The sequence below is a fragment of the Camellia sinensis genome, chromosome 9, assembly GCF_055761805.1.
Source record: "Camellia sinensis isolate YWXY chromosome 9, ASM5576180v1, whole genome shotgun sequence".
NCBI lineage: Eukaryota > Viridiplantae > Streptophyta > Magnoliopsida > Ericales > Theaceae > Camellia > Camellia sinensis.
In genome coordinates, this window is record NC_138969.1 from 74379641 (window position 1) to 74391277 (window position 11637).

At 29.8% G+C, this 11637-nt stretch overlaps 1 long non-coding RNA gene across 1 annotated transcript; it reads left to right on the forward strand.

Moving 5' to 3' along the window:
• The first annotated feature begins 634 nt into the window (after window positions 1–634).
• On the forward strand, window positions 635–6894 carry LOC114293929 (uncharacterized). Its single transcript, XR_014339973.1, has 3 exons — window positions 635–826; window positions 1075–1135; window positions 6876–6894. It is a non-coding gene; the product is annotated as an uncharacterized LOC114293929 (long non-coding RNA).
• Window positions 6895–11637: the final 4743 nt, after the last annotated feature.

Sequence of the window (11637 nt, forward strand, 5' to 3'; positions counted from 1 at the left end):
TTGTGGCATGCAAAAGTATGCCGTAAAAAATGTATATTTTCATGGCATACAAAAATATGTTATAAAATATTTGCACTTAAGACAACATACATTTCATGTCGTAAAATATTAAATTTTATATGTTTTTGAATTAAGTGATATTTTTAGAAAATTAAAAACTAATTTTCCTTCTAAAGTATATGTAAATTATTTGAATTTAAAAAGTAAAAAAAAAAATATTTAAAAAGTTATGCCATACTCCCTTTCATTCTAGATCCATACTTATTTTTGTACCAAACCGTCTCATTCTCTAGAGAAATTATATTTTAATAATAAATAATAATAAAAAAATTCTTAACGTTCTTAGATATTTATAAATTTCTAATAGATATGACAATTTTTTATTTTTTATTCCAATAAACTAGATATTCTAGTTATAATCTAGATTTTTTTAATACAAAAATAATTTATAAACTTATACTTAAATCTTTTTTCCTAAAATTTTGTACTCCAAGTTTTATTTATTTATTAATATTGTTAAAATTAGACATTCTTTGCATCTCAAATTTGTTTTTATTAATATTGCCATTTATTTTTTTTAACAGATTTATTAGCAATCTGATTTAAAATAGCAGTTTTTTTTTTTTTTTTTTTTGAACAGATTTATTAGCAATCTGATTTATTTTCTTTTTGAATATACGTCTCTCTCTCTCTCTCTCTCTCTCTCCTCCTCTCTCCTTTCTCTCCATCGACATCTCACACAAACACACGAGCACCACCAGCCACTGCCAATCGATTGATTCCGAGCTTGGCATTTGAGTCTAATTCCGAGCCTTGGATTTATTCGGTGAGAGCCTTGATCCCTTATTCGATTAATTCAGTTTCTCCTCTCTCATCTCTCTTTGATTTTGATTTGATTTCTAGAGTTTTGATTTTGATTTCTTGGGTTTTGATTTTGATTTTGATTTGATTTCTAGAATTTTGATTTCTAGGGTTTTTATTTTGATTTGATTTCTAGAGTTTAGATTTTGATTTCTAGGGTTTTGATTTTGATTTTATTTCTATTCAATTAACCTAAATTTTTCTCCCTTGCAGTTTCATTTCAACTTTATGATCTCAAGCAGCAAGGATTCATAGAGAGACAGGAGCTAATGAGGTATTTTGAATTGTGTTGTGTTTATGGCTCTTCAATGAAAATTTCTATTGATTTGGTTATGTAACATGTTTTGATGGTTTGAATGTCTCTGTTCTTACAGAAATTGTTTCCAATTGCTAGTTGAATTTTGCTTTGTTCTGAATTTTGATGGAGATATTAGTTGCTTAGTTAGTATTATTAAATTTAACTGCTATGCTTGATAACTGATTCACTGTATGCTGTATTACTTGTACGACTATGTAATATTGAAGTTCACACTATTTCATGGGTTTTAAGAATCCTATGAGCCCTTGCCTGTGCTTGAAGATCAACCTGATAGGACACCACAGAAAATATATACATATATTTAGAAGTAAATGTATATATTCACCACCTGAATACGTAGAAGTAAATGGAACAACAAAAATCAATTTAAGTAATAATATCAAATATGTAAGGCTTCTAAACAGAAAGGACCATGGCCGTAAGTGTGTGATTCATGATTAGATTCATATGTTTTGATACAAGTTTCAACCAAAAAGATGTTTCACCCCTCTATCAAGAAATAGAGAGATCAATTAATTATATTAATGAACATAATTATATATACATGTATATATAATTTAGTTATATTGATATTCATTTTATTTTAAACATTGTGTGTATTTTTATATGTATATATACATGTATGAGAATATATTATTTTTTCATAAATTATATTACATTATATTAAACAAAGTGCTCTTATGATTCATGATTCACTATTGTAGCATAACAATTCACAGTTCGGTTCGCTATTTGACAATAATGGAAATGACAGATAGATTGGGAGAAAAAAAATTGTTGAGACTCACTAAAATGAAAATTTATATCGTGTCAACAACTCAAGCCAATTTATCCCAGTTGGATAGCTGATACAAATCTAATCAACAGATCTACGGCATTCAAGTAGGCTAAATAAAGAAAGAAACACACCATCCACGGGTCAAATGTTTCATTTCAACAGTCTAAGAGGTACACTTGCAGAAATAAAAATCACCATATGGAGAGAATAATCATAGAAATAATAAACCTCTAAGAAGGAAGGTTAAACTAAGAAGAAAAAGAAATGGCAATCATAATTATGTCTAGTTGGACATGCACGCATTATGTATTGAGTGTACCTCATAACTTTGCATAAAACTCTCATTTTATGTCTAAAATACTCGACATTAGTTTATAAACACAATTTTACTCTAAATAAATAAAGTACTTAAGAAATATGAAATCAAGCCATATTTTGGTATCCTCTTGGACATGACAATTAGATGATATGACACACTTAAACACAAACCTGTACACAACACTCGTACCCAAGTCCAGGAATCCATATATGATATACCACACAAGAACTTGGCACCTTTTGAATTGTAACACAATTTAAATTGAGGCTATACCAGTAACTGGTTGCTGGAGATAGTCAAACTTGGGTTTTAATCACTTGATTTGCAAGATATCACCTATTGCTTGGTGCAATGGCAAAAAGTTTGCGCTGTCAAGTGTAGTACACAGGTTCAAGCCTGCGAGTAACTATGTCGTCCAATTAAAGGTAAAGGTTAGGAACACTAAGTAACATAGATAATTGCATCAATATAAATTTCACTGTACACATAGCAATAGCAATGGCAACAGTCACTATGTTAACTGAATCATTTCTGATTATATAGTTCTTCACGATCAAATGCACAATCTATGAAATTGAAAACTAAACTTTGAGAAAGTACTCATTTAATCTGTCATGACCTTATCTTGCCTCTTTCATAATATATTCAAAAAATATAAATAAAAAAAAATTGCTTACTAAAAAGAAAAAAAAAATACAAAAAACAAAAAAACTCAATTTTCAGAAAATTGAATTCAAAAAATTAAAATCAAACACACTGATTAAAATTTTAAATTTTGAATTTAAGAAGGAAAATAAAAGGGGAAAAAATTATTTATATGTATTCATTCCATTTATGATTAAAAAAGATCTTTAAAATTTAATGCTTCCATAATTTAGTACCTTGTTTTAAGGGAAAAATATCTGTTAGTGTTGTCTTCAAACCTTAATTACAAAATCAAGAAAAATATTATGATTTTGCATATTAATATTTATAAAGAATATCATTCACTTGAAAATACTTTTTTACTCATACACTGAGAAGAAGTAATTTCTCCTCGTTTTAATCACCTCTACCAATGATATGAGTGTCTAAAATGGGTGTAAAGGTGGTGTGTGCTTATCTTTATTCACATTAGATTGATTTGGCTTTTCTAGATCCACGTTTTCTATTATTTTTATTGCGATTGGTTGTGAACTTGTAATGGCTAGCGTATTGCAAAATTAAAAAGGAAAATATATATATATATATATATATATATATCACTTTTGCATTCATTCTAGATTATTCTTGTAACCAAGCACTTTCATTTATGTTTTGAAGAAATGGATGCGCAATTTCGTTGGCTTTGATTGAGGGATCCAACTTTGGCCAAACATCTTTGCTGAAAAAAGAAAAAACCAAAGAAATGGTGAGTCATTACATACATGAAGATGTGATGGTTGAGATTCTTGTAAAATTACCAGTCAAATCTTTGTTGCGATTTAAGTGTGTCTCCAAATCTTGGTCCTCTCTCATTACAAATCCCAGTTTCATAGCCAAGCATCTCACTAACAGTAACAAGAAGGAAAATGGTTGCCTCTTCGTTCATAGCATTGAACCCAAAGATGCAAATAACTTTCCTAGAAAATATACCTTTGCTGTGTGTCGTGACAAATCCCTCACAGTTCCAGTATTTGAATATCTTGGTCTAAAGTTGAATGCAAAAGTGCGTGTTATGGGTCCTTGTAACGGGATTTTTTGCCTTTTAACCAATTGGGATTCTGTAGCTCTATGGAACCCAGCGAACAGAGAATCCAGAGCTCTTCCGACACAAACATTCCCCAACTCCATTCCTCCAAGAATGGAACTCGAGAGAAATGCTTTTGGGTTTGGGATGGATCCTTTCACTGGTGATTATAAAGTGGTTTCAATTAGGATGTACAACCGGGGTTCCAGCCTTGATGATGATATTCATCCATCAAGTTACCCTAAACACATTGCTATATATTCATTGCGTGATGATTCTTGGAGAGATTTCGAGGGTTTTTTTTCCAGAATGTAGTGTTTCTCCCATTTCTAAGTTCTACACTTACATGGATGGAGTTTACTACTGGAGTGCATGTAACAAAAATCATGATGCTACGAAACTCTCATTTCATATGGGCTACGAGGTGTTTCAAAATATATTGGAGCAGGATGAACCGGTGCCGTTCAAAGGGATACCAGAGCTAGGTTGTCCTCACCCAGGAACTAATTTTGTCGGACATTATTTTGGAGTCTACAATGGCTCTCTTGCTTGGATACAATCTTATCCAACACATTACGTGGCACCAAACGTTTTCAACATTTGGGTATTGAAAGAAGAACGTTGGACAAGAGAATTAATAGCTGGACCTTTTGAAGGAGCAATTCCGCTTGGCTTTTGGAAGAAAGGTGAGTTCCTCATCCAAGTTGAGGATGGGCATTTGTACTTGGTAGACCCTATTACCCTTGAGATGAAGGATCTTCGAACTGTGGCTTCTCAGGCTATTGTTTACCATGAGAGCCTGGTTTCAGTTCAGAGAAGAGACGAAGAATTTGATCATTCATATATTACACTACGTCTTAATTTCGATTCTTTTTACTGAGATGTATTTGGATTTTCAAATTAGGATGTATTTGAATTTTAAAACTACTCATTTGAGAACTTTCTTTTTGAATAATTTCTTTTGTTTTCAACATCAAGCATGTTTCAGTTTTGATAATTTTGGTTTCACTAAAATTTTCTTTTTATATCAATTTAGGTTTGCTTGCTTGAATCAAAATAGAGTTGAATTATGAAAAAAAAAAAATTATAACCAAACATCACATAACGTAACACTATAATAAATCAAATCAAAGACCACAAACATATTAAACCAAAGGTATATATGTTACACACTCCAAACAATTTTCCTTTAAAATGTTTAAATTTAAGGGTTTATTTTTTTATTTCTTTAGATAGGGTAAATTTAAGTTACTATAAAACAAATATATATATATATATTCTTTATCAAAATTTAAGTTAATAATGTTTTAAAATGAATGCGCCCAACTGATCTCGAACTCATCATTCTACACAATTTAAAGATTAAATGAGTTTAAAATCAATCCAATTATATTTATTTTAAATTTTAAAAAAAGGGAATAATACCTTAGTGGAAGGCGGAATCAAAATTAGGGAGATGACAGTCAAATATTTTAAATAGCCTTTATTTGGAATGTCGGTTAACTTTTTGATTTTTTTAATCTGGTGTTAAAAAGCCTTGTTTAGAATAAGCTTTTTGGTTTTTATGATTTTTCTGAGAAAAAAAATGAAATGATTATGGTTTAGATATAACATTTTGTTTTATTAGGTTAAAAAGTCAATTTTGGCTTGTTGTAACTAAAATAACCCAAACACAATCCAAACCTAAACCTTCATGCCAAATATAACCTTAGTAATAAAAGTAGTAAAGGTCCAGGGATTTTTTTTTTTTGAGTTAAGGTACCTCACGGTTTTAATTATATTGGAGTCTTGTTTGGGAAGTATGCTATTTTTGTTCGCTATTTGATTTTTTAATTATTTTAGCCTTAATAATTATTTTTGGAAAGATAGTTGATCTTTTTTTAATAGTTGATTTGATAGTTATGAGAGAAAAAATAAAATGATTATGGATTAGATATGATATTTTGTCTTATTCACTATTTTAACATATTTTGTCATTTAGTAAGCTATTTTAAGGGTAATTTTATTTCCAATTACTCTCGGTACACAAACTTAACAAACACATTCTCAATACAAATATTATAAAAATATAAATTCTCAGTACACATCTCTATATTCCAATATTATCTTCATTTTCATTTTTAAAACCTTAAGGCTATGTTTGGTTTCGATTTTTGAATCATTTTTTTTTTTGAAATTTTTCTGAAGAAAAAATAATTAATTTGATAAAAATAAATACCAAAAAATATTTTTAATTTTTTTTTGCCCCTAAAAAGATAAAATCATATTAAAATAAGAAGTTGTATTTATTTATTTTAAAATATATTCTAAAATTGAACTAAACAGAGCTTAATTTTTATTTATTTATTTATTTATTTATTTCCATTCTTCTAGTTCTCCTTTACTGTTGTTGCCGCCAGTCAACCTTTAGTGATTTGCGGTGGTAGATTTGTGAGTGTATGGTTAATAATGGAAAATGATCACAGGCAGAGAGGGAAAGAAGTGATGGGAGAGGATGGCGGATGAGAGTGGTGGCACTGGCGATAGAGGATGATTGTAGTGTTTTAGAATTAGGGTTTGAATAGAAGAAGAAGAGGGTATTATGGTATTTTTATTCTAGGACAAAATTGTATTAATGAAAATTTTCATTAAATGTGTGAATTGTGAAGAATTAGGGTGTGGAAATAGAATTACTCCTATTTTAGGCCAACTCTCTTCTAAAAAAAAATACCAACTTTACCTTTTAATGATACGTATTTGGTCTCTCACTTCTTCTCTTTTAGATGTACTTTCTCTTTTTTTGTTTTTGTTTTATTTATTTATTTATTTATTTTTTCTCCCTTGAAGAAATTCGAAGACAACGATGCACCTCTGAAGTACCAGTGCATAACCATAATGATCGACGTCACAGGCATCATCGGTAGCAACTTCGCCAAGATTCTTCTTCTCTCCAACACCCCCAGTGGCCCTTAGAAAGTCTACGGTGTCTCTCACTGCCCTCGTCCGCTGTGGAACACCGACCACCCCCATTGAATACATCTAGTGCAATATCTCCAACTTCGACGACACCCAAACCAAGCTCTTAACCCTCAATGACGTCACTTACCTTTTCTACGTCACTTGGACCAATCGATCTTCCAAGAATTATAAAGCCAATGGATCTATGTTTCGAAACGTTCTCAATTCAGTGATCTCAAACACCCCAAATCTCTAACACATCTGTCTTCAAATGGGTCAAAATATTACATCAGTCCGTTCAATCTCGTCAGAGAAAAATCTCAATCTAATGATCCTTCCTTTATTGAAGATCTTCCTCGAGATTGAACGGAAGGATTGATGTAGTCTGTTCATTTATGTTGTGTTTGATTGGGGGATTTGGAAAGAGATTTGGAAAGGAAAGGGAAAAAGTATATGATATTAGGTGAAATGTAGATACATTTTATATATTTTATTTATGTTTTATTTTCTTTTTCCCTTTCCAATTCCCTTCCCAAACCTCCTAACCAAATATAGCACTAGAGAAATTTCAAAATTGCTCAGAGAAAAATTTGAATTTTCAATTTTGTGAGAGAATTTTTAGAATTGCTTAGAAAACTTTTTGAATTTTCAATTTCTGAGAGAAATTTCTCAATTTTCACTCAGAGAAATTTATGAAATTTCAAAAAAATTTACCTAGGGCCAAGGGGTTTGGTTTTATTTTATGCTTGAGTGCCTCATATCTTTCTTTCTTTCTTTCTTTGCTCTCTTCACAACCCCTCAATGTCTCTTTCTTCCTTTGTCTCCATCATTCAGTGAAATTTCTCTAACTAAAAGCCAAAAAAATTTCATTGATGGTAGATAGTCAACTCAGTAAAATTTTGTCAATTTTTTTTTAGAATTTTATATTCATCATTAATTTTATTTGATAGATCTCAATAAGAACATTTTAAAAATATAAATTTTATTAAAAACGAATATATAATCAAAAGTTATAGAATTTTTAATTTTTAAAATTTTTCAAAAGGTGAAAGGCATTGAATACTGAAACAATGTGTATCGTTTAGTGCTAAAATTGAATAAGGGTATTTTCGTCTGAAAATTGCTCCTCGCATTTCCTAGAAGAGTGATTCTACTTACACCACCAATCTAACTCCTTACACCCTCAAATTTTAGTTTATTTTTTTAATTTATACAATTCGTTTATTACCCTCATCTCTAACATTTCTCCTCCTCCTTCTCTTTACACTCAAAACCTCAAAAAAAACCCTAACCCTAGTTGTCCCTATCACATCCATCAGCCCACTATCGGCGTTGCCACTCCGCCACTACTCCACCACCTTTCCTCATTCTCATTCTCTTTCTCTTTCTCTCACTGCATATATACACATCTATAGCTTCTCTCTCTTACTGCACCTGTTGCAAACTAGCAACAATCACCAATGGGTTACGAAAACAATTTGCAAGTCTTCTCTCTCTCTCTCTCTATCTCTCTTTCTCTCTAATTCTCTCTTATTTGTAGAAAATCAGCGGTAATGCTCTACTTCGGAGCACCATCTCCATCGCTGCCTGGCACATGTGCCAGTTCTCCGTCCACAACAATCCGACGACTCTGTTCACTGGATTCACAATCCTTCTACACGCTTCAAACAAAAGAGACTGAAACAGAGCTGTATATAGAGATCACAAAATCCTTATCATCAGAATCAAAACGATATACAAATACTTATATATATATATATATATATATAGAGAGAGAGAGAGAGAGAGAAGAAATTACCAGGTCATTGGATTCGAATGCGAAGTCGAAGAGGATTGTCTGTGAGATGAGACAGAGGAAGAAATTACTAGGGTTAGGGTTTGGGTTTTTAAGGTTTTGGGTGTAAAGAGAAGGAGAGAGAGTAAGGTTAGAGATTAGGGTAATAAAAGAATTGTATAAATTATAAATATATAAGATAAAAAAAATAAAATTTGAGGGTGTAAGAAGCTAGATTGGTGGTGTAATGAGAATTATTCTTTCTAGAAACCTTAGCTACTACTATAATATTTGTTTTATTTTATCTTGTAAAATTTTAATATGAAAATCTTAAACTAAAAATCCCCAAAAAAATACAAATTCATAAAAATATTTACAAATTTAATTATTAATATTTATAAAAACAAATTACTAATTTGTAATTTGTAATTACTTTTTAAAATATCCACTAATGTAATATTTTCCTTTTAAAAATAACAGCAATCCAACTGGACCGGCTTAACGAGTGAGCCTCCAGGCCATGCCGACCCCTCACATGATGGCCTAATTTAAGTTTAAAATCAATTCAATCAAGGGGAAAGCTGACTGAACCCATGATAGGTTTCGCCTATAAAACTTTCTCATTTTAAAAAATTATATAAAAATAAAAATAAAAATAAACAGAAAGATAAAAGAAGAAACGAAAAAGAGAGAGAGATGAGGAAAAAATTGATCCGAGTGTGGGATAGAAAAAGAGACCCCCATTCTCGAAACGAGGAAGATGAAAAACAGAGGTGTCATTTGGCATGAGAGTTGGGTTGATTTTTTGGCTAAATTAATTATTAAAAAATAAAATAGATTACAAATTTAATAAAATAAAATATTACATTTAAATCATAATTATTTTATTATTTCTCTTACAAAAGTCAAAATAAATTAATCCAAACAAAATTTTTAACCGAAACTAAAATAACTAAAAAGTTAAAAATCCAATCTAACTTCCTAAACTAAACTAGAATGTCAAAGTGAATTCTCACACGGCATTTGGAATCATTTCAATTTCAACAACCTCTTACTCTTCAATAATTTCACTTATCTAAACGAGTAATATTCAGTTTCTTTGATTTAGTGTTTAGGATTTATTTTTCAAAAAATTAAATTTTTTTTTATTTTTCATATTTATTTGTTTTCATTTAATTTTTTAATATTTTCAATAAATTTTTTAATTCTTAGATACACCTAACATAAATATACTTAAAAAGTATAATATTTGTGAAAAAAATCTTTAGAAAATTCACTAAATAGCAAACATAAAAAAAAAATGAGAGAGTATATTTTTCGTATATTTGTGTATTTATTGATTTTTTAAAATATTTTTTTTATAAATATTTTACTTTTTGATACATCTAAATAAGGTACATCTAAAAAAGTAAAAAAATTGCTTAAAATTTTAAAAATATTCACTAAAATTAAAAAAAAACAACAACAAAAACAAAAAACTTAATTTTTAGAAAATTGAATCAAAAAAATTGAAACAAAAAATAGTGATTATGTTTCATGAAACAAATATGACAAATTTTATGAACATTCTCCATTCTTGAATTAATTTGTAGTTTATTGTATGTTATGTAATCATATACACCCAGTTACAAATTAAGATTTTAAAATTAAAACATACTTTATATTAATGTAATTCTCTTTTCTTATTTTATTACCTACTATACTAAATTATTTCTTAAAATTTCATGAAAATTTTTATGATATTTTGTTTCGTGAATCCTAATATTACTCATTGAAGTACTTAAAAATTATAGGGAAAATTACAAAAAAAAAAAAAGAAGAAGAAGAAAGAAAACTCCAGAGTTTGAGCCGCGTGACAAAATAAATCTTAAAATTTTAATTTTGTCAATTTAAATCTTAATTTTTTTATTTGTTTTCAATTTTAACCATTTGTTGATTTTTGTGGGGATATATTTTCTGAGTACCAACACGTGGCAAGGTGACGCCGACGTGCCAGTCGAGGTGCCACGTGTCCTGGTCGTGACGCCGAGGTGATCTCGGCAAGGCCGAGGTTATCTTCGAAGATATCAGAATTCGAGGTAAGTGGATAAGGGACAAGAGTCCTAGAATGAAAAGGGAACTCAACCTGAATGAGGGACAAGAGTCCTAGAATGAGAGAAGACTTCAGTTTGTATTAAGATAAGACTCTTAGAGAGTTTATCCTAATCTTACTGGGAGTCCAAGATTAGCAGTAATCCTAAGTCCATAGAAGTTAGGCTTCTATTGGGACTAGGTTTATGTTGGCTATAAAAGAGAGACACTCCCATGGGTCTAAGGTATGCTTTTTGAGCTCAAGCTTGTGAGTTGAATAATTGATTATCTTTGAGAGATATACTGACTTGATCGTCGGAGTGCCCCCGGGTGGACGAACCACCGCGGGATTCTTATATTTCTGTTGTAGGTCAGTTAGGTGCCATCTATTCTGCCAGTGCTCTCCAGCTGAATTACTGAGTTGGCAGTGTGGTCGGAAAATTTCCCACACAATTTTCATTAAGTAAAATTGATGAAAAAATAGATATTTTAATTATTAAACTCAATGAAAAGTATATTTTAGGCATTTTATGAATACCTACATCGAGTTTAATGATTAAAATATTCTTTTTTATTGATTTTACTTAAAAAAAATAGACAAATATTTAAATTGAAAAGAAATCAAAAAATTATGATTTAAATTGACAAAATTAAAAATTTATTTTGTTAAAATGCTGAAATTTTGAATCTTTTTGTATAATTGCTTCAAAATTATATATATATATATAATAAAGTGGTTATATCGTCTCTATTACTTTAAAATAAAGAACTTATCAATATTATTATAATTACAAAAATATGATTGTCACATTTTTTCAAGTGTAAAATGTTGTATCAAAGTTCTGCAATTTTTTTTTTTCGTGCCAGAGAT